We start from the raw sequence: 20,713 nt of genomic DNA on the forward strand, positions 1-20,713 counted from the left end.
AGATCTAAGGTGTGTCCAGCTATATGGGTAGGACCAGTTACCAGTTGGTCAAGGCCAAGAGTGTTAAGGTTGGAGGCAAGATCATCTGAGTGAGGATCGGATGGTAGGTCTGCTTGGGTATTAAAATCCCCCAGAAGTAGGAAGTTGTCAGCGGCCAGGACATGTGGTGCAATTACCTCTGTTAAATAGCTGGTGAAGTGACTTTTGTTGCCAGGGGGTTGGTTTAGCCTCTGTTCCTCTTGGTAGATGACCAATCTGGAAAAATAAATGACAGACCCTAAAAATTAGTGCTGGTTGCCCCAACCGCCAACCACCAGCTCAAATTAAGCACTGCTTCTAATGCTATAATGGTAACAAGAAGTCCCAAAATGCAGAGTGCTGTTGGCTAAATATAAAGAACAGGCAAAGATGTCACAAGACAGCATTAGCCAGCCATGCATCAGTAAATATTACCACAATGGAGGAAAACCCTTGGCCGCATGTATTTACATGTGTTTAGTACATAACTACAAAAAAACAGAGTAATTGTTATACTAGGTGCAATACTTTTCGATACATTTCTGCCCCTCTAGGCAAGATGGCATCAGGGCTGGTTCCAGCATTCTGGGCAGTCATGAAGGAACATGGTTGTGCCTTGATGATGTATGGTGGAGGGAAACGTCAACAAGTGATTTAGAAATTACTGTCTTACACCGATAGGACACTTGTCCAACTTTTAACATATACTTGAAAACAATGTTATGTGCCTTTTGTAGCATTCAATGTAGTTAATACTGAAGATGCTGTATCTCTGAAATATCTGTAGCACTAGGCAGGAGCATGTTTTCACCATGTTGCAGCACTAGGAAGACGCACTGGATATAGGGCCTCAGACCAGGTCATTCCTTGTGCTCATTCTCAGTTTGTACTAGAGGCAGGTTACTAAGCACTGGTTCGATCTCAATCCATTCAGTGTGTCAGCTGTAACTGGGGCATGGTGTACAGAACACAGCCACAGGCATGTGGTCTTGCAAAAAAGAGTTTAACTTAGCAAGAAAATAACGCTAATAAAAATTAAATCTGCAGAATTAACGTGCAAGCTTTGATGAAAATAATGTGTTTAGAATACACCAAATTCAAAGCTGTCTTATTTACTCCTACTAGGCCTCAAAACGACTAAAGCAATGCTGCTTGAAAAACAAGCTTGTATACAAAATGTTGAATATGCACACAATATTTGATTTTTGACCTCTCTATGAACATGTTTTTTCATAATAATTAATAATTGCTTAGATAGTTTGAAGTATTTCAGCACAGTGTTTCTACTTGCACACGGACCACTGTTTATACATTTTATGGAGGTAAGGAAGAGTTCATACATCGAAATGCAGACTTTAAAACTTCTAAATAGCCTACTGTTTAGAAAAATTGATATCAGAAGGTCAAAGATGTAGCGTATATGTGGGAAAGTAAGACTGAATGAGGCAAACTCCATGTGAGCACATAGTTGTTATAATTTAGTTGCAAATGTGACATTGCTGTCTGAGGACTGTAGTATTCGTGTGAAAAGATGAGGAATAATCCTGATCCCAGGAGCGCATAGGATGCTGATTGCCTGATGGCAGAGGAGAAGAGCAACATGTTGCGAAAGCTGTGTGAAATCTGATGTCTATCATAGTGTGGGTTCCAAGAGTAAGGTTATCGCACTTAATTTTACACACTTTCCAGAACCAGACTCTTTGTTATATTGTTTTGAAACTCTACTGAGTTTCTCAAATCTCTTTTTATGGGAAGTACTGCTTTAATATTTTGATATTTTTGAGCTGATTTAAGCACTATGCTTTTCTCCCACTCCCTCAGAATAGAACTCTAATGGGTTCTGACTAACTCCATTTTCTCCCAATTCTTAGAATAGGGTTTCTTTCATTTATGGGATGCACTTTAATGCATTTATTACATGAATTGAGTAACCAATTTCGATTTTATATTTCTGTCATATATTGACTATTGAAATTAATCTGAATTTAACTTGTGATTTGCAATAAAGATGATCTACTAAAAGATTTAATTAACAAAACCCTTTAAACATATACTCAACACACAAAGCCCAGCCAAGGGCCGACCCGTCCATGCCTGTTGGAACCTGGGCCACACCCTTGGTCCTGTGACCAGATGCTGACACTTGTTTTAATGGTCCATTCTACACTACTTCTAAAGGTGCTGCCCTACTTATTCATTTGGTCTATAGCTTCCCCCATGTGAACCAATTTCTAGAATGCTACCTGGCCGAGGTGAGACTGACTAGTCTCTGTAGAGCTTCGCCCATCACTGGACAGTGTTTATTGAGTGACTCTTTAAATTGTATTTTATTTAAGGTTCATAAACATTTACCTGTTGTGTTGAGGCCAGGGGCTGCGTTAGGCTGTATGTCTTTTTGTTGTGTTACACCCTATTCATCAGTGGTATTTTTGGTCCCACTGCACTGCTTTAGGCTTGCAGGGCTTGAATGTTTTGTGTCACTGGAAGCGAAAATGGGAAACGCCACCCTGCTTTGCCACTAGGGAATGCCCATCGACCTGATCTCTCTTATTTTAATGTGATATTGAATACAGTGCATTAACCTGTGGTTTTAAGACATTACATTATGAGGGTGCTCCCTAGAACTACATTGCTATTTTCATCAGTCTCTGTATTCCCTGGCCCGAGGGTAACACTTACATCATTGCACAGATCGCATTCTGCTTGACAAGCTGGTGGGTTGGGAGGTTGGAGTAGTTCGCTCAGGAGAATGGTTGGTATAATCACCCCACAGGCAGATCTGATTGCTACTGCATCCCTCCCCCATAAATCGCTAGCTATGGATAAGCAGAAAGCTGCTGATGCTCTCCCTCCTTCCAACAAACCCAACAAGTGTGCCAGGAAGGCAAGAAAGTCCATCACCCTTGATCAAATTAATGATTTGATTGAAGAAGTTGAGACAATACTAAATCCACCGGCATCCAGTGCGACGAGCGGATCAGGGAAGCGTGCAAAAATTATCCTACCTGATAGTTTTTTGGAAGAAGCCCGATAGGGTACAGACAGGTAGAAGCAAAACACCTGCACACACAGTTCCTGCATCTAACGCTGACACAGACAGCAACCCACCCCCGGTGTGCCACCTGCCCGCACTTGAACCAGAAGTGGCTTGCTCCAACAGGCTCAAACTTCTGATGGAAAGTGCAACAGGAGGAACACCAGTGGCTGTCGGCAAGGATGTGGAGGCTTGCATTACCACCCAATCACATGATGCAACTTCTAACCTGTATGAAATTACAATGGCACTGCAAGAAGAAATAGCTGGTCTAGAAGAGGTGGTTAAATCCCTGGAATGTAAATTGAATACAACAACACAAATGCTTGTCCATGCCACCAGATTGCAGGATACCATAGCCAGCTCAACCCTGCTTTTGTCCTTTGCCCCTTCTATCTACATTCCCCAGGAGCATAGAACTAGGAAATCTCTGGATAGTGGAAGGTCAGTACCAGCCCTTTCTGATCACCTACTTCAAGCTACCAGGCTTCAGGGATTGCAACAAGGACCTGCTGCTGAACAGGCCTGCAGACATGGCCACAATCCCCCTGACCATTTTTGTCTAGCAGGTCCTAGTAAACCTATTGCCTCTTGACTTTCCGAATTGCCATATAGAAGATGGGCTAAGGCTAAGTTTTCGTCCAAGGATACCTGTGGTTTTACCTGTTGAGAGAGACAAATACAGCCCAGACATAGTGAGAGCAATTACAGCTTCAAGCTAAGTAAAGATAGGGAGTCTCTACATGACACATTTCTACACTGGTGAAGTGGCAATTACCAGTGCAAGTCAATCATCATGTAAGACATCCTGAGTGTCCGTAGACACTCCTCAGAGCTTGAGCCACGCAATACTATTGATGTGTCAGTGGTGTTCAGGAAGATTCTAGATGGGTTGCTGGCAACTGAAGCACAAGAAATCACGCACCATAGACATTGGATTCCAGCTTGTTTTTTGCAACACTATTAGGAGACTTGATGATCTACGACCAAGGGAGGGTGCCACTAGAAGAGAATGACTGTTGAGTGGTGTGGAATGACTGCAAGCCTTAGTTGCCCAGCGTACCTCTGTTTTGCTGCCCATCGTGCCTGGCCCTGAAGCTCTGCCTTCTCCAATGGTATGAGAGGTAGAATCCATTCTAAAGGGCAGGGACGGTCCCTTGGGCACTGTATTAAATCAACCTAGACCCTTGGGTCAACAGCCGATTCTCTCCTGTAATTTGGCTGGCTTACATAGTAAGCTGGGTTACCCTTTTGCGGCGACTTTATTGATTCCCCCATCATTCCAGGAGACTTGGGCCCTACAGCTGGTACATAGATCTGGCTTTGCAACCTTTTCAGTAGACGCTCTCTCTTACTTACCCTTCCACCCCTTTCTGGGCCTTTTGATAAAGTTAAAATAATTTCCCTTAACTGGAATTTTGAACATCTAAAAATAGAGTTGACAAATGTGATAGGGCTGTCTGGAGGGCTGATAATAGCCCCCCTACTAATATCTACAGTATTTATAATCACAGCATGGGTTCCAACTGTCCCTCTCCTATACTGACTATTCTCAGCAATCATCTAGAATCCTTGCCCTATAAACCCAAGCTTATCCAAGGGGGTGACTTTAATGCCACATTCGAGCTGTTGGACTACAATATGCTGGTAACCATGGTGGAGGACTCTATGTACTGAATACCTTAAAAACCTTTTTGTAGTGGCCACACAAAGAACCTGTTTATTGTCGCCCATAGTTACAGGCATGTAACGTTAGGACAGATTCTGACCAGACTAGGGCTTTTACATTTGCCAGGGGCCCCGCTAAAAGTAGGATTAATCACATACTGTTATCTCTCGATCTATGGAATTGCTTGGCAGGCATTTGTGTCACACTTAGGCCGGAGATCGACCACAATCATCTCCTCTTAACATTAAAGAAGGGTTGTATGAGATTTTGGACCAGAACAAGTTATCTGGAAATGAAAAATTTGGGAATTCTAAGAGTGCTCTTTGGTGTCATAAAATGAATTACTGCTCATAGCATCTTGCTCCTAGTTACAATCTATATGATATAGTTTATTCTCCTTATGTGGATGTCGATATAGATGACATTCCCATCACTGTCATCCATGGCCACTTCTTCACCACTTAAAGTTGTCTTTTTGAGGTGAAGGTCGGTGCTAGCAACCTAAAAAGAGCCACCTCTGAATCTGCCCTTTGATTCTCTAAAGGCAGCAGACAGGCTAAATCACGTCTGCTGACCGCTATTAGATCTCATTGTCCTCAGCAGATTCGTGAGGCAAGGAATTCCTACAAAAGGTGTTAGAGGCCACCAAAGAGCTGGGGATGAGTAAAGTTGGCAGGACTTGTTAGAAGCCTCCAAAAAGAATGATGTTTCCTCCTTTTGGCACATAATTGCCCAGGGCAGCTTGGAAGCCCAAACTCCCACTGACCACCACATTCAACCACTGATCTGGGTCAATCACTTAAACAATCTTTACCCTCGTTATCCCTGTTGCTTTCTAGCATTGTCTTGCAACCACAGGCTAATGCAGATTCTGTGACACTTGATCCCATTACCTTTTCCTTAATGTACACTATGGAAGTGATATTTTTTTTTAAACCGGGTAAACCACCTGGATTAGACCTTATTCCTGGTGACTTGTACTGTTCTGTGGTCAAGATCTGGTCACTCTATATTAATAGCCTCTCTAACTCCATCAAATGGTGCTCCTCTCCCTGATTCATGGAGAGGTGTGCTTAATATTCCAATCTTCAAAAAGGGTGACAGATCTGACCTAAGTAATTATTGGCCTATTAACCTTATTGACATCCTACAGAATGTGTTTTGCCGACAGGCTTTGGCCAAACTTCAGGTGCCACTAAGATTTTCATCCTCTCCAGGCCGGTTTGGATCTATGGTGGGGACCGTGGATCAAACATTCAGATTTTCATTGATAATTTAGAAGTATATCAAGATTCTAAAGGACCACCTTTATGTTGCCTTTATTAATCTGAGAGCAGCATTTGATCTGGTTCCCAGAGCCAGCCTTTTGGACACCCTCAGGTCAATGGGGGCACCGCCAACCCTGGTAGGGATCTTGGAGAAGCTGCATGGGAACAACTTTGCCCAAGTGCGTAGGGTTGAGAACCGGGCTCTCATCCAAAGGATCAGCATCACACCGGAGGTGCGACAGGGCTGCGTACTTGCTCCAACGCTGTTTGCCCTGTAAATCAACGTGCCGTTTAATAACCCCTGTGACTGTATTAATGATGCTCCTAAACTTGGTGGCAACTCTGTCCCCGGCCTGTTGTTTGCCGATGATACACTCCTTATATCGGGGATCAAGATGATGAGAGCAGGGTGCAGTGTAAATATCCCTAAACCAACTATTGATTGAATTGTATAGGTTGCCTGAACTAATCATAATAAAGGGCAGCTTTACTAAAATCAGTTACCACGATCGTGCCCTCAAAAGGGATCTCATTAAATGGGGCATTCATCGACTGAGTGTAGGTGTCCCTAAATTATTAAAGGATTTGTAGGTCTAAATAACTTGTAGATTAGCCAGTCTCTTTGTGTAAGTGAGTATGATTGATTGTGCGATTGATTGCCTTGTCATGCATGTGAACATGCAAGCAGCAGCAATGCGAGGCACCAGCTGAATATTTGGCGGAACTGTGCATTTGAGTACTAAAGGAAGTGCGAATGGGAGTTTAATCATGTGTGCACGACTGCATCAATTCTTGTGTGTATGTATGGCTTTGTGAACATAGCTTTATGTCTGAGACTATGCATACGTGACTGCACGCTGTGCGATCATTTGCGAATATACATGTGTGCATTCAGGCGCACACCTGAGTGGGGAAAATGTACACAAACATCCTTGCTCAAAAATGCCGCAGGCATCTGTGTATGTATATGAATGCCGTTGACCCACCATTGGCCGGCTTTTCCCGTGCATTTTTAGATATTTAAGTTGTGAAATATTCCTATACAGTTTAGTATAAATAAACCATGCTGTTTCTGCTTCCTGACAGAGGTTTCACAACAATAAGGCCACAGCCCCGTTGTGAATGAGAAGTCCAGAGGAGTTCACACACGTTCCCTGAACACACCCAATCTGCAAAGGCGTGTGTGTCAAGCGAGAGAGGCGCGCGCCAAGTGGCCTGATTCCTGGCAGGTTTCACGCGCCCTCTTTCTGCCGCTGCTTGCCCGTCATGTCCATTAACTCTTTCTGTCCATGAGCATCGTGCTTTCTGCTTTTTTGCCTTTCCAGGGTGAATTGTTCTTGCCCTTGTAAGTGCCATTCTTTTGCTATTAGGTTTTCCCCTTTTCTGAGCGCCACGAAGAATGCCCGGTGTAGTGTGCCATGTCGTATGTAGAGCTACAGGTATTACATCGGCAAATTGACAAACCTTTAAACCTCGGAGAAGAGTTATAAATCATCAATTAGCGTTCAACATTCCAAAGTAGTGGTGTTCACAACTAATGCTCTGCCAGTTGAAGCTCCTTGAATGGGATGGGTTAGATTAATTGAAGTCTAACTGTGGTGCAGTAGCACTTGGAACCCATTAAAGCTATATTCTGTGATAAATTATCTTTTTTTTTTTAGCACCTACCTTTCTTTATTTAATGATGGGGCGAATTACACTAGGCTCCCCTGCAATGCACTGAATTGCATATTTAGATAAACAATTCTCTAAAGCAAGCTGCAGAAACATGCTGATCATGAGATGAAGAGGCAGGGTTAACTGACTGCTGTCTAGCTTATTCACCTATTTCAACCCTAAACAAACAATAATAAAGCTCAATGTCTGTTTTAGAGTTAGTTGTAACCACGTCACTTACAGTATTTTCGTTTGCACTTTATACACTCTGCTAGCCTTAACACCCGGATGACTCAATAGGGATTATCACAACATACTAAAACATCCGAAGAGCTCCTGCCGATTAGAGAGGGAGTTGTAGCCCGCACTGTGATCTGCTATCATGGTGTGAGGTGAATCCCTTTGATGAAGCATGCCACCTCTGGTGGGTGAGGGATTTTGTCCTATTAAAGGAATACTTCTCTGCTTTTCTAGGTTCCAAGTTTTCTTTTTGTTACATGCCCAGGTATTTCGTTATGTATACCTCTTTGTGTTCAGCACTAATAGACTTCCCACCTAAGCAAATGCAAACCATTAAAAAATAAAAGGAAGCTGATGGCAGAAGTGGTCTAACTAACCTAAGTTCCTCATCTCTGTGTCATTTTCTAAACTAACATGAAGTCTCCTAGTCAGACAAAACAAAACTATCTGTAGTGACACCTAAAAAGCCTACTTGTACTTTGTGTTGTTTCTTTTAGTCCTGAATGTTGCAAAATGTCCTGCTGGACAGGTCTAATGTCAACAGCTTAATTCCTGCTTGTGTAGCATTTATTACCAGACACTCTTCATAGGCCAAGCCATTTCTGGTTAACATGCAAGTAAAACAATGGCTAAGAAGTCTGTAGGCACAAGGGAAGAACTGAAAAAACATAGCAGAGCTTAGTCCAACTGTGAATGGGCCTTGTGCAGCCCAACAGGCCTACCTGACCAGCCATCTAGAAGCTAGATGACTGTCTATAACAATTACCCTATAAAAGTTAGGGGCATATTATCAAGACAGGCGATAATGGGCTTGATAATATGCTCTATGTAATTCCAATTGAAGCCCATGTTAGATGTGAAGATATTCAGATACAGAATAACAAATGCCATTAACCCCTTCGACGCGCATGACGGAACGGTTCCGTCATGCACGTCGGTTGCGCTCTGCGCATGACGGAACCGTTCCGTCATGGCCCCGCCCGCGCACGGAACCTTCAGCGTGGCGCGGAAATCCGCGCCGCGCTGAAGGGGTTAATTATTCAATGTGTCCCCTACTTTATACTAGAGGCATTGTAAGCTGTAGGTGTGCATTCACGCTCCCCAGCTGAAGCCACTGAGAATATGAAGAAGATGACTGGCTCCAAAATATCTGTATATATCAATATACAGACAGGGTCAGATTGACATGTTACCACTCTAGCATTTTTATTTTGGGTTTTTAGAGAAGGATGGACACCATTACAAAAGAATGCTCGATGGCCTTTATCGTAGTGACAGCTTCTCTGCGTGTACGGTTGGTCTGAACATTTTTGCCAGGGCTTATTTTAGTTTCCAGTCCATTCCTTTTCAGAGGCACAGGTTTTTTTTTAACAGTGTTCTGTTCAATTCTTCGGTGGCTAAGGCATGCCGTGTAATCAACAACACTGTGAAAGGAATGATCTGTCTTAGCTACATTTGGCATGAAGCAACTCCCACTCTCACCTCCTCAAACATAGGCCATTTTGTCCCACTGAATGGAGCTCTATATCATACTGAGTAAGCAATAGGGCATTAGGACATAAGAAATCGGCCTGGAGGGATGATGAAGACAACTTGGATGCTTACAACTCTGGGCTGCTTGAAAAATGTAGAATGAACACACACACATTGATTTATAAAACATCAGTATAAATATTAATTGGTATAAGCTATTAAGCTCATATGAAGTGGGAAGTTATGGAATCCAGGAGGGGTGACAAAAACCAAATGGCCTGGACTAGTGCCTGACCAGATGACCCTGGTTAGCCACCAATCAGATGGCCTTGGACAGACACCAACCAGATGACCTGTGTCACCCTCGAGCCAGTCCAATCGGGTCAACCTGGCTGCCACTTTCCAACTTGGTAGCCTTGCCCTCCACTGACCATAGAGCCGAGGTGAACCTATGATCAAATATTTTAATCACATTGGATCAGAATGTCGCAGAATGCTCTGGCACCATAGAACTGCCAACCAGATAGCCCAAGTCAGCCCCTGACCAAATAGGCAAGGAACACTGGAAACACCAAACAGATTACCAAAGCACATTGGAGCCGCAAGCCAGAAGTCATAGGGCTCTGGAGTCATCAAATGGTTTGCCGCTGGCAACACTATTATTCCCACCTTGAGCCACCTGGTCATCATGCTGATCTGTGAGGGAATGTGCCCTCAAGTTCTACTTGCTTTGGCAGTGAGTTTCTGCACATTCTTTAGCAGAATCTGACTTTTGTGCTCATTGTTTCGCTGTCTATAATGAACCAACAACTTCTCTGGGATCTGATGAGTGTTGGCGTTGTGTGCCTTAGCCCAACATTCAAGTCATCCTGCAGTGCTGGTTCTGCTTACCAAAAGATGCCCACTAGGCATCCACATTCAATGCCTGGCTCCACGCCATCAAACTGGCATTCATCCCATTTAAAATCTGAAAATAGATTGGGAGTGTTTTGGCCGAAATTATTCGCTTTACCAGAAAACAACTACAAAAACTTTGGAAGGAATGAGCTACCAAATGCCTTGATTAGTCTTTATCCTCTTTACATACGTTGATAGACTGATTTGCATGTTACAACCATTACATACCCTCACCAAAGTGTTCACTGTCTTTGCCCTGCCCAGACACAGTTTACCATCTTCCAAGTCGTATTTCACATGCTCATGATCCACCTCCATGACATATCAGGTGAGATGGGCAAGTAGGCTCAGTGGAAGGCCCTAAAGGAACATCCTTAAGTCAAACCATTGCATGTTAGGTGGAAGTCCTTTGCTTGAAACAACAATTGAGACTTGCCAAGCAGTCCATATCTGAAGAGACTAAGTATGCCCCATGGATCAGAGTACCGATCTGGGGACACCATCCTCAAGCAGGGTACCCTGACAGGATGTTAGGATATCTGCTTTGTCTCCCAGCCTGCACTCCAGGAAAGCAGGATCATGGAAGGGCCTGTAGCCTATGAACAGGGATGGCAGGTGGCAGAAGACCCAGGTCTAGGTATGACCACCTTGCGTAGGACATCTGCTTCACCCACCTGTTTGTCCATCAGGAGGACATGCTCTCAGAAGGGTCAATGGACATGGCCATAAAGTGGCTGAAGAGCCAGGCCTATGGGACCCCATGATGGGCCAGAAAAGGTCCTCTAAATGCAGAGAGAGGACAATTGGACAACAAACCGGTCCCACGCCTCTTGCCGCTACTAATCTGCAGGAACATAACTAAGTTTCATGGATCCTGTGTAAAATTGGTAACAGAGGGGAACATTTAAGTGAATACATTTACCTACTGGAGCCATGGCTGGGTAAAAATCTTTAAATGAGCACTCTTCAGGACATCCAGAGGCATCTCAGCAATCTAATAATACCATTCATTTCCTATGGCACGCAGGAATATACCTCTTTACTAAACATGCGAAACATCACATGTCATTACAACGCAGTCGTTACAACCGCATTGTTACATCGCAAACCATAGTATAATTTACTATAATTTACTATTCCTACTCCAGTTTGTGCAACAGCAGGGAAGGTGTTGGATTGGTTCACAATGTAACAACGCGGTGGTTGTAACAACCGTGATGTAATGGCATGTGATGTATCGCATGCGATCTGAACGGTGTTCCCCATCACGCAGCCACATGTATGACCTGGGAATATGGAAATATGGATGTACTAAGCATTTTAAAGGGAGATGGGCATGACTCTCTGCTTGTCTCCAGGGTACAGGCAAGCATGGAGGAGCACCCCAGGCGAGTGGTAGTGGCATGGGAGCAGAAACCCAGAACTCAGTGACCAGCTCATGCTGTGGCTAGTGTCTGGTAAGAGCAGCAATGTGTCCACGGTTTGCTGCCAGGATTCTAAGATGTAATATTCAAACTGCCCATTCTGGCCTATAGGGAACAGGTAGCATTGCAATAGTGAAAAACTAAAATGGCTGTAATTCACTATTAGGACATGCCACACACACCAGGGCATGTCCTACCTTATACGTACAATGCACCCTGACCTTGGGATAACCTTAGGTGTGTCTGATATGAAAATAAGGGAAGGTTTAGGGACTGGCAAGTGGGTGCACTTGCCAAGTCGACATGGCAGTCAGAGACTGCACATAGGCTCTGCAGTGGCAGACCTTAGACACACTTTACAAGCTGTTTCTGTGGGTGGCACAACCAGTGCTGCAAGCCCACCAGCAGCATTTGATTTACAAGCCCTGGGCACACATGGTGCACTGTACTAGGGTCTGACACGTAAATCAAATAACCCAATCATGGAGTCACTAATCAATACATCAATTTACACAAGAGAGCATATGCACTTTAGCACTGATCAGCAGTGGTAAAGTGCCCAGAGTCATAAAACCAACAAAAACAGGTCAGAGAAAATATAGGAGGAAGGCAAAAAGTTCATGGATGACCCTGCAAAAAGGGCCAAGTCCAACATTATTCATAAATAGTTTAAAAATCATCATAATACCATCAATGTTTCCAGTCAATCGAAGCCTTATGTCAATATCTCATACAATTGGGTTTCCTAAAAAGTTATTCCATAGTTTTAATATTTCCAGTGCCTTCCTAAGAGTAAACTAACATTTAAAATGATTCCAGTATATAATAAAAAACAACAAAAAAAAACCTCCGTAGATAAAAGTCATAGGGCTGGTTCAATTCATAGCTTAATTCACAGAGTCATTTTTCATAAAACATCTTTTCACCGCCTGCATATATCTACCAATAGCAATACCAACATCAATATTAGGCATACCGGTAAGAAGCTCTATAGCTTGAGCCTGCGTTTTAATACCATACTTTAAGAATATAGGCCTCAGCCAGAGTTTCCGCTGGGCTGAGACCATCCTACAGTCAACCAATATATGCACGGTATCACATTTATTTCTTAGCATACATCTACAACTGCCATCGGGCTGCATCGTTACTGACCATATTTTATCATTTATTCTCTAAAGATTAATACCTATTCTTAGTCTTAAAATTTTGCACCTGAGCCAGTGGTTAGGTAACGTATCAAGGTACGGGTACCATGCATCATTCTGCCATGTTTTACTCATAAAAGGTGCTGTTTTCTTCTTGTTCTGCTAGCTGCTACCTGCCCTTGGGTCCTTAGTGTCCTTTTGTCTGTTTCTACCTACAATGAATTTGGGCAGATACTCACATTCAAATAGTGACAACATGGCATGCTCAATGGAGTTCAGGGTCATGGTAATGACACCCTGTACACCTTCTGGAGCTCTGATTGTGAGCTTATCAGAGCTTTTAAACTTTCAGGCATACGGAACCCTCTCTGGGCCTGCAGAAACCCACCTTGGGTATTTTGTGACATCACAGACTGGTGAATGGAAATCAGGATCTGGAGCTAGCATCTTGAGCACTGGCCACTTACACTCTACCTTAGACTCAATCAAAGCTTTTAACCCTGCGAGGTCTAGGAGTCTTCTCCAGGCATGCAGAACCCCATGCTGGGCAGTCGTTGACATCACAAGCCCACACCCTGGAACTGCCACAGCTATGACTGGGATCTAGGTAGTGTTTTTCACCCAGTTGCAGCAGGGGAGCCCTTTATGTGCCATGACAACCATATCTTTTGCAACTTGACACACCACAAGCTGTTGAATGAAGCCAGGGTCTGTGCCCATGCCCACCAGACCTCCGAATGGGACATGTTAGAGCTTTCAATCTGGTAGGAGCATGGGAGGCCTCAGCAGGCCTGCAGAACCCTGTCATGGGTGTGTAAGGAAGGATGGCTAAGGGCAGAGCATAAAGTTAGCCTTATCATGCTTTCTTAACTGGGAGAGGAATCTGGTCTGTGCGGCAGTCCCTTTCTTATGAACAATTACTATCTGGGGGAAAGTGACTGGGTTCCGTATAACCAGGGTACTTCAGTAACAAACAAGATTCGGAGTGGAGGCATCTGACTTCATGGTGCCCAAGAGCACTGGTCTGGATTTCCTTAGTGCATGGAATTCTGAGCTGTGAGTCACCCTCCCCCAAAACAAATTGTGTATTTTTTGCATAAACATCACCAGTGAAGTTGGTGTGGAAACTTTCACACACCACTATGCATGCAAAATATAGCACAGGTGTAATTCAGTTTCTGTGATACCCTGGAGGGAAATGAGCTGGATAGACCATGTATTGCTTCAGAATACTGATGATGAAGTGTGGCACTTCACCTACTACGTTTAACTCACCTGACTTAAAACAGTATGGTAAAGACTTCTGACAATCCTCTGGTTTGCAAGCACCTTCCAAGACATACAGGTGCCCTGTCAGTTTGGAGCCTATGAGACACAAAGCCATTGAATCTGGCTAGGATGGGAGGCCGTTCAATGGAGATAAATTACATAGTCCATCACAAGGCAGACTATGGGGCATATTTACCATCCCTGTGAGCCGCTGTAACGTCACTTTTTTGACGTTCTATTGGCACAGAGCCACAACTACTTGGCCATGAAAAGGCTTTTCATGGCCTCGTATATATGGTGTAAAGCAAAGCAGCGCAAGTTGCTGTGTATCCTCACACTGCATTGGGGAACATGCCATGGCCTTTGCGGTGCGTGTTTACACTCAACATCCATGGTATGTGACACATACCCAGATTAACAACACAGCGTCATTCTGTGTATGCATCAAAACCATATGCCTCCCCAGGATGTCCCTTCCTGCACAAAAAAGAATGGTGTCAACAATGCAGACACCCTTGAACCATGGTGGAAGGGTGTCTGCGTTGGCACAAGGCTCCAATTTTTGTGCTGACACAGGCAGAAAGGACAGGAATGCATCACATTTCATTAATACAGCACATTCATGCCCTTTTGATTTGGTTTAGGGCAGTGCCAAATCTTTGTAAATCAGGACCCACGCTCTGACTAGGTGCCATTGCCCCTCTGTGGGAGAGGACAGGACAAACACAGCTGGATCGCCTGCAGAGGCCATCCATCTTATCTCAGTGCTCAATAGAGCCTGTTTATCTTATAATTTTGACTCCTCTGTACGGACTAAATCACACCTAAAACCTTCCTCCTGTGGCTCAACGTCAACCAACGCTTCAGTGAGACCTTACGTCTGCCATATTAGATATAGTATTTTCATACTTTTTCCTTTATGGAGTCCAAGAAAACTGTCAATCTTAGTGGAACTACATGAACTATACTTTAACTTTTGTCTCATGGCAATCCCTTAATAAATGCTTTAACTGTAACGATCTGTTTTTATTTTTAAAGTAAGGAATCAATATGCTCTCTTGCACCCTCAGGTATAACCAATTCTGTAAAGCCTCAAGTAAATAAAATAAATAAACATGAATTGCAGTCCTTGATCAGGAGGTTATTATTCAGTATGCAAATGACATGATGAGACGGCGAGCGTTACATCAGTCTCTGTTGGATCAATGTGTAACCTTCTCTTAATATCCAAACCAAAAAACGAAAACCCGAGTACAGCCTTCGATTTCGTAATTCTTAATAATTCTTGTGTAGGAAATGTTCTTTGCAAAGACACTCAATAGTGATGCATATTGCTCTGGAAGTGACTCGCAGTAAGCAGTATTTGAGATTCCAGCCTCATATAGCATCATTAAGAAAATTCGGCCGTCAAACTCAAGAATGTTCAAGGCAAAGACACACCAGGGACCGAAAGCAAACAACCAAGTCAATGAACGGATGATCAATTAATGCAGCAGAGCAAACACCTCGGGTCTATTATTCTAGTGCCAGGCAGAGATACAAATAGCAACACAAAAATATGAGACAACACGTCGAGTTTCTGCGGCTGTAAGGCTGGCGTAATCAACGAAGCCGCGAAAAACGTCTGCATGAATTCTGCTCGCATTGAGCTTTACAGTCTCAGTGATGGTGAGGTTAAATTAGGTAGAACCATTTAATGTATTGAAACTGACCCGGCTCTGGGGGAATTGCACAACGTGAACGCCAGCAATTTAGTAATGCGGCAGCCAGACGCTTGGAATTACTGTTGTTTTCATTTCTGAAAATCGCCTTATCTTCTTTGGAACGAGTGATTAAACTGAAGGCGCTGGGGAAGTATATCGTAGTAAACAACTATTTCAGAAGGTACACCTATTGAAAGTAAAAAAAAAAAATACAACTTTGATTTGTCTTTTATTTTATGTAAACTAAAAAAAATTTTGTTAGGAGATCTACCGACTCATTTACAATATTTTTGCGCATGGCAGTGCCTCAATGCTGCTTGCTGCGCTGTCGTGCATCAAAAGAAAAGGGCATGAATGCACCGTATCCATGAGATACAGAGCATTCGTATCCTCTTTTACTGCGCTGGCTCACAAATGGCTGCCTTGCGCCAATGCAGGCACCTTTGCACCATGGAGCAAGGGTGTCCGCGTTGCAGGAAGGATTGTTTTTGTGCAGGAAGGAAAACCTAATGCAGCATACAAAAAAGAGGAAAAACAAGGAGAAATCAAGTTATTTTTCCTTGTTACGCTACCCCTGGGGAGGCCCACAGTGTTGATGCATTCCCAGGTTGATGCAATGTTGTAAATGTGGGAATGTGTCAAAATCCATGTGCGTTGTGTGGGAACCTCCACCTCAACCCCCATGGCACGCCTCCCTGACACAGTGTGAGGCAAAGCAGCGACTTGGCCTGCATTGCCTTACACTATCTCTACGAGGCCATGAAAAGCCACGCAGGATGGCTTTGCGATGCCTTGTACATATGGGTCTATACTCTGCATCGCCAGAGAGTCAAAAAGAGTGCTCATGCAGCGCACAAGGCTTGTAAAAAAGCCTCTTAGAGTCTGTGTAGTATCGCCATTAAAACAAAAATGTACAATCAGCAGCAGCCCTCAGAAACCATTTCTGGAGCCCAGGAGTCTTTGAACTCCATGTATCATGACCTAATATAGTCTAAATTGTAAACGAGATTGTGTTGGGATGGAAATGGTCCTCTGCACAGTGTCCAGTCATGTTCTCTTCCCCTGGCTGCCTGAATGTGTGTATCTGGTATCCTGATTTTGAGTTTATGGACCTGCAGTCACGATAATCTAGCATGTGCACTAGGCCTCTACCCTGACATAACAGCATACTAGACTTGTTCTGTGATCTGGAAGGGTGAACCAAGCCTATCCTCATTGACTGTCAGAAGGATACCTGTCATGGGGTTAGGTGAGTTAGTGGCAGCGTAAAGTGTTTTGGGATTCTATAACTGCGACCAGGCATGTTTATCTGTACCACAGGGGTGGAGGCGTACTGGTCCACTCATGTAAAGTTTTGCTTTCATGTGCTTGCCCAGTTCCTAGCACTGACAACCCAAGTGTATGTTATGCATGTTTGTGTATGTATCCTGCTTGGTGCATGCCTGATGTGCGAGGAGATAGAGTAACAGAGGCCTGTGGAATCTGTTTTGGATGCCCCAGGCAAGGTCTTAAACAAGGTGGAGGTAAGATTGTGTTCCCAGCCAAGTGGAAGTGTATTGCTACCAATTCTGAAGCAGGAGGGAGGAGACCTAGATACTGAAGTGAGGAGACAGAATTAATTACGCATTTGATTGTGCCTTTTTTTCTGAAAGGAGTTGTTGATTAGTCCCTCTCAAAACTGTCTTTGGTGAAAGGAGGGAGTGTTGTGACTGTAGATTCTGTTGTGCAGAGGAGAGGACACTCTTAGGTGGGGCTCAATGATAAAATTCCTTGGAATCAGTTAAACTCAAATGGATAATGACAAAATAGAGTCTAGACAGTGATTAACTAACATTCTACATACACATGACTATAACCACATTGTGAGATAAGGTAACCACAAGGTGAAAATAATAAAATGCCTGGGGCAAGACACATAACAAACAGAGGTTGGGGTCACACTCCTTTAGAACAGGGGTCCCCAACCTTTTCTGTAGCGAGAGCTACTTCTGATCAGTGAAAATCATTTTGAGCTACTGAAGGCCAGGCCACTCTTGCAATGTTCAGAGACAAAACTAGATAGCTTCGGTGACTTGGCCTGAAAAACTGCATATCTATTGCACATGATAGGTATCTAATATGAGGCAAAACAGCATATGAATAGACAATATTTCAAGGTGGTGCTATCATGCTATGCACCCAGTCACCATAGGTGCTTATAAAAGAGACCCAATAGGATATGATTACAATATGTCGAATAAAGAAGCAAGCAGACAAGCACACACTGTTTAATTGAAAGTCCAACTCGTCCCGAGTCAATTGATTGTTTTGTAAAGAATCAATCCAATCCACTGTTGTTATTGTATTCTTCTTTTACTTCAAAATGACAGTCACAGGTATAAACATCCAAAACACTGCAGCTGACACATGTTTCGGCCCATCTGACTTTTTCAAGGCTGCAAAGGCATTTTACATAGGCATTATAGAGAGAGGATACCCAAATGTGTATCTATCAAAGACCCTCACCATGTGATAAAGCCAGCAGCATGCTAGTTGATTATTGTGAAGGGCAAGGAAGCTCACAAAGCTCCATAACGTAAAAAGTGTGAACTATTGCAAATAGAAATCCAACATATATCAGAAAGTGCGCAAATCAGAGAAAGGAAGGAAAAAAACGCATGAGAATATTGGCATCATATTTAGTATACGTATGCATAGTGGGTTATCCATATTGCTACATGGATCTCCAACCACCACCAGAAAGAGATAAAGAACGTGTGACAAACTAAAAACAATACTACCTCGAGGACAGTGAAACATTTCCTGTGAAGATGGATTTGTCTAACAGACTCGGTAATGGTAACAAAATGTATCTATAAACCTTTCCAAGAATATCCCTGTAAAAAGAAAGTGTAGATAACAATGTAAAATGCAAGAAGAGCCAGTATCAACAGTTGAATTGAACACACAGTTTATTGCTCAATGGAGACAATTCACAGATTCAGGGACGAGCAATCGAACAAGTAATACTGAAAGAGAGTGCTTACTCTCCACTCCTGTCTAGTTCCCTAATTGTCAGGAAATCTGATGTTCACTAGGGACCCTGATAAGTCCACTAAAGACAAAAAGGATGGAACAAAAGCACCATTGTAAGACCAATTGCCCAATCAAAACAGAGGAAAACAATGTCACAAAAGCAGACAGTAGACACCTATCACAACACTCCTAGATCCTTTGTGGGCTAATATACAATGGTCCAAAGTTATCACAAATGGGTGTGCTAACCAAAAAGAATCAAATGTGGGGGAATATTAAAACCATGACACCATTAAAATATTACATAATCCAAGATAAAAAAGCGGTATGAATTGATGTATGACCTCTTGTCAAAACCCTGTGAGAACACTGGCAGTCAGATGACCCCCCCGCCCATGCCCCATCGTGCTAATCACCAACATCTAATGTATCCCAATGCGTATAAGTAGGTTTGCATTAATCTCACATGGAGATTTCATAAATTTTTTGTAGTCACACAATCCCCAAATGACTTCATTTTGCAGGTAAAAGACCAAATGTTACAGGTAAAAAACATAAGTGAGGCAAGGTCAGCCATTTCCCACCCATGTACCACATGCACTGTGAAAAAACAGAATTCCTGTAAGTAACTTCCCAATATTCCACATGTCAGAGAAAAGCATAAGTTAGGCAGAGTGGCCCTTACTCACCCACGTGCACAATGTACTAAGCTCCAGGATCAAGGGACTCCTATTCATTACTTCCGATATTACCACATACCTTGTATCTTCATCACTGGCACTGTTTTGACATCGTGTGAAACAGACACAGGAAGCCGTCTGCTTTTGAATGTGCCACACAAGGGGACAATAGTAAAAACATACGGTTTGTATACGAGCCACAACTTAAGCCCTGAACGGGTGCCATGTTGGAGTCTTATTTTTAATGTGCACAGCAGTTCAAGAACACTCAAAGGTTCCAAAGATGAAGAGCACGGAACCTTTAGGCCAACAAATGTGTATTGTTATGCGATAGTAGTTATAATGGCATACAAAAACATTTTAATCAGGCAGTCATTTAGACTACTAAGGGAGTCAATGGGGATATGCAATACATCTCATTTTATTTCCACATACCTATATAGTCGTAGACGTTATATTATTATATATGATAGTTGGCTGATTCCGCAAAATTAAAACTTAAAGGCAACTTTTGAACATTAACAACTGAACAATAATCATATGCGAAATTGTGTAGAATGTGGGTGCCATGACAAACTAGTGCCAAGAATGATTGCTGATAGTACAAGCGGTCATTGGCCTTAACTCATGGTCGCTATACAAGAAACCATTCAATGTAACTCGTACATAAAATATCCATGCAAAGGTTCAAAGTTAGATGTATTACATTTCTCAAATTAACACCCCCACTTTTTGCTTGAAGTTACACAGTCTAACATGTGTCTCCTCTAGCTGAAAAGTGGGGAGAACTGCCCACACTCTTGAGTGTTTGCATCACTAAGGCAGTAAAATCTGGGCAGACCATCGGCAATGACATGTTCTGTACCTGGGCAGTGTTTCACCATAAAAGCCATTCCCTGTAGGGAGATGGACCACCTCAACAGTTTGGGGTTTTCACCCCTCATTTGCTACAACCGTCTGAGGGGCCTGTGGTCTGTCTGAACCTGGAAGTGTGTCCAAAACAAGTAGGGTCTTAGCTTCCTTAGTACTCAGACCATAGCAAAAGCTTCTCTTTCAATTGTACTCCAACTCTGTTCCATGGGAAGTAGCTTCCTACCCATGAAATCTACGGATTGGTCCGAGCCCTCATCATTCAAATGTGAGAGTACTGCTCCCAATCCATTCTCTGAAGCATCTGTCTGTACAACAAATTCTTGGGAGAAATTGGGTGCCTTGAGTTCAG

The sequence above is a fragment of the Triturus cristatus genome, chromosome 5_2, assembly GCF_964204655.1.
Source record: "Triturus cristatus chromosome 5_2, aTriCri1.1, whole genome shotgun sequence".
Lineage (NCBI taxonomy): Eukaryota > Metazoa > Chordata > Amphibia > Caudata > Salamandridae > Triturus > Triturus cristatus.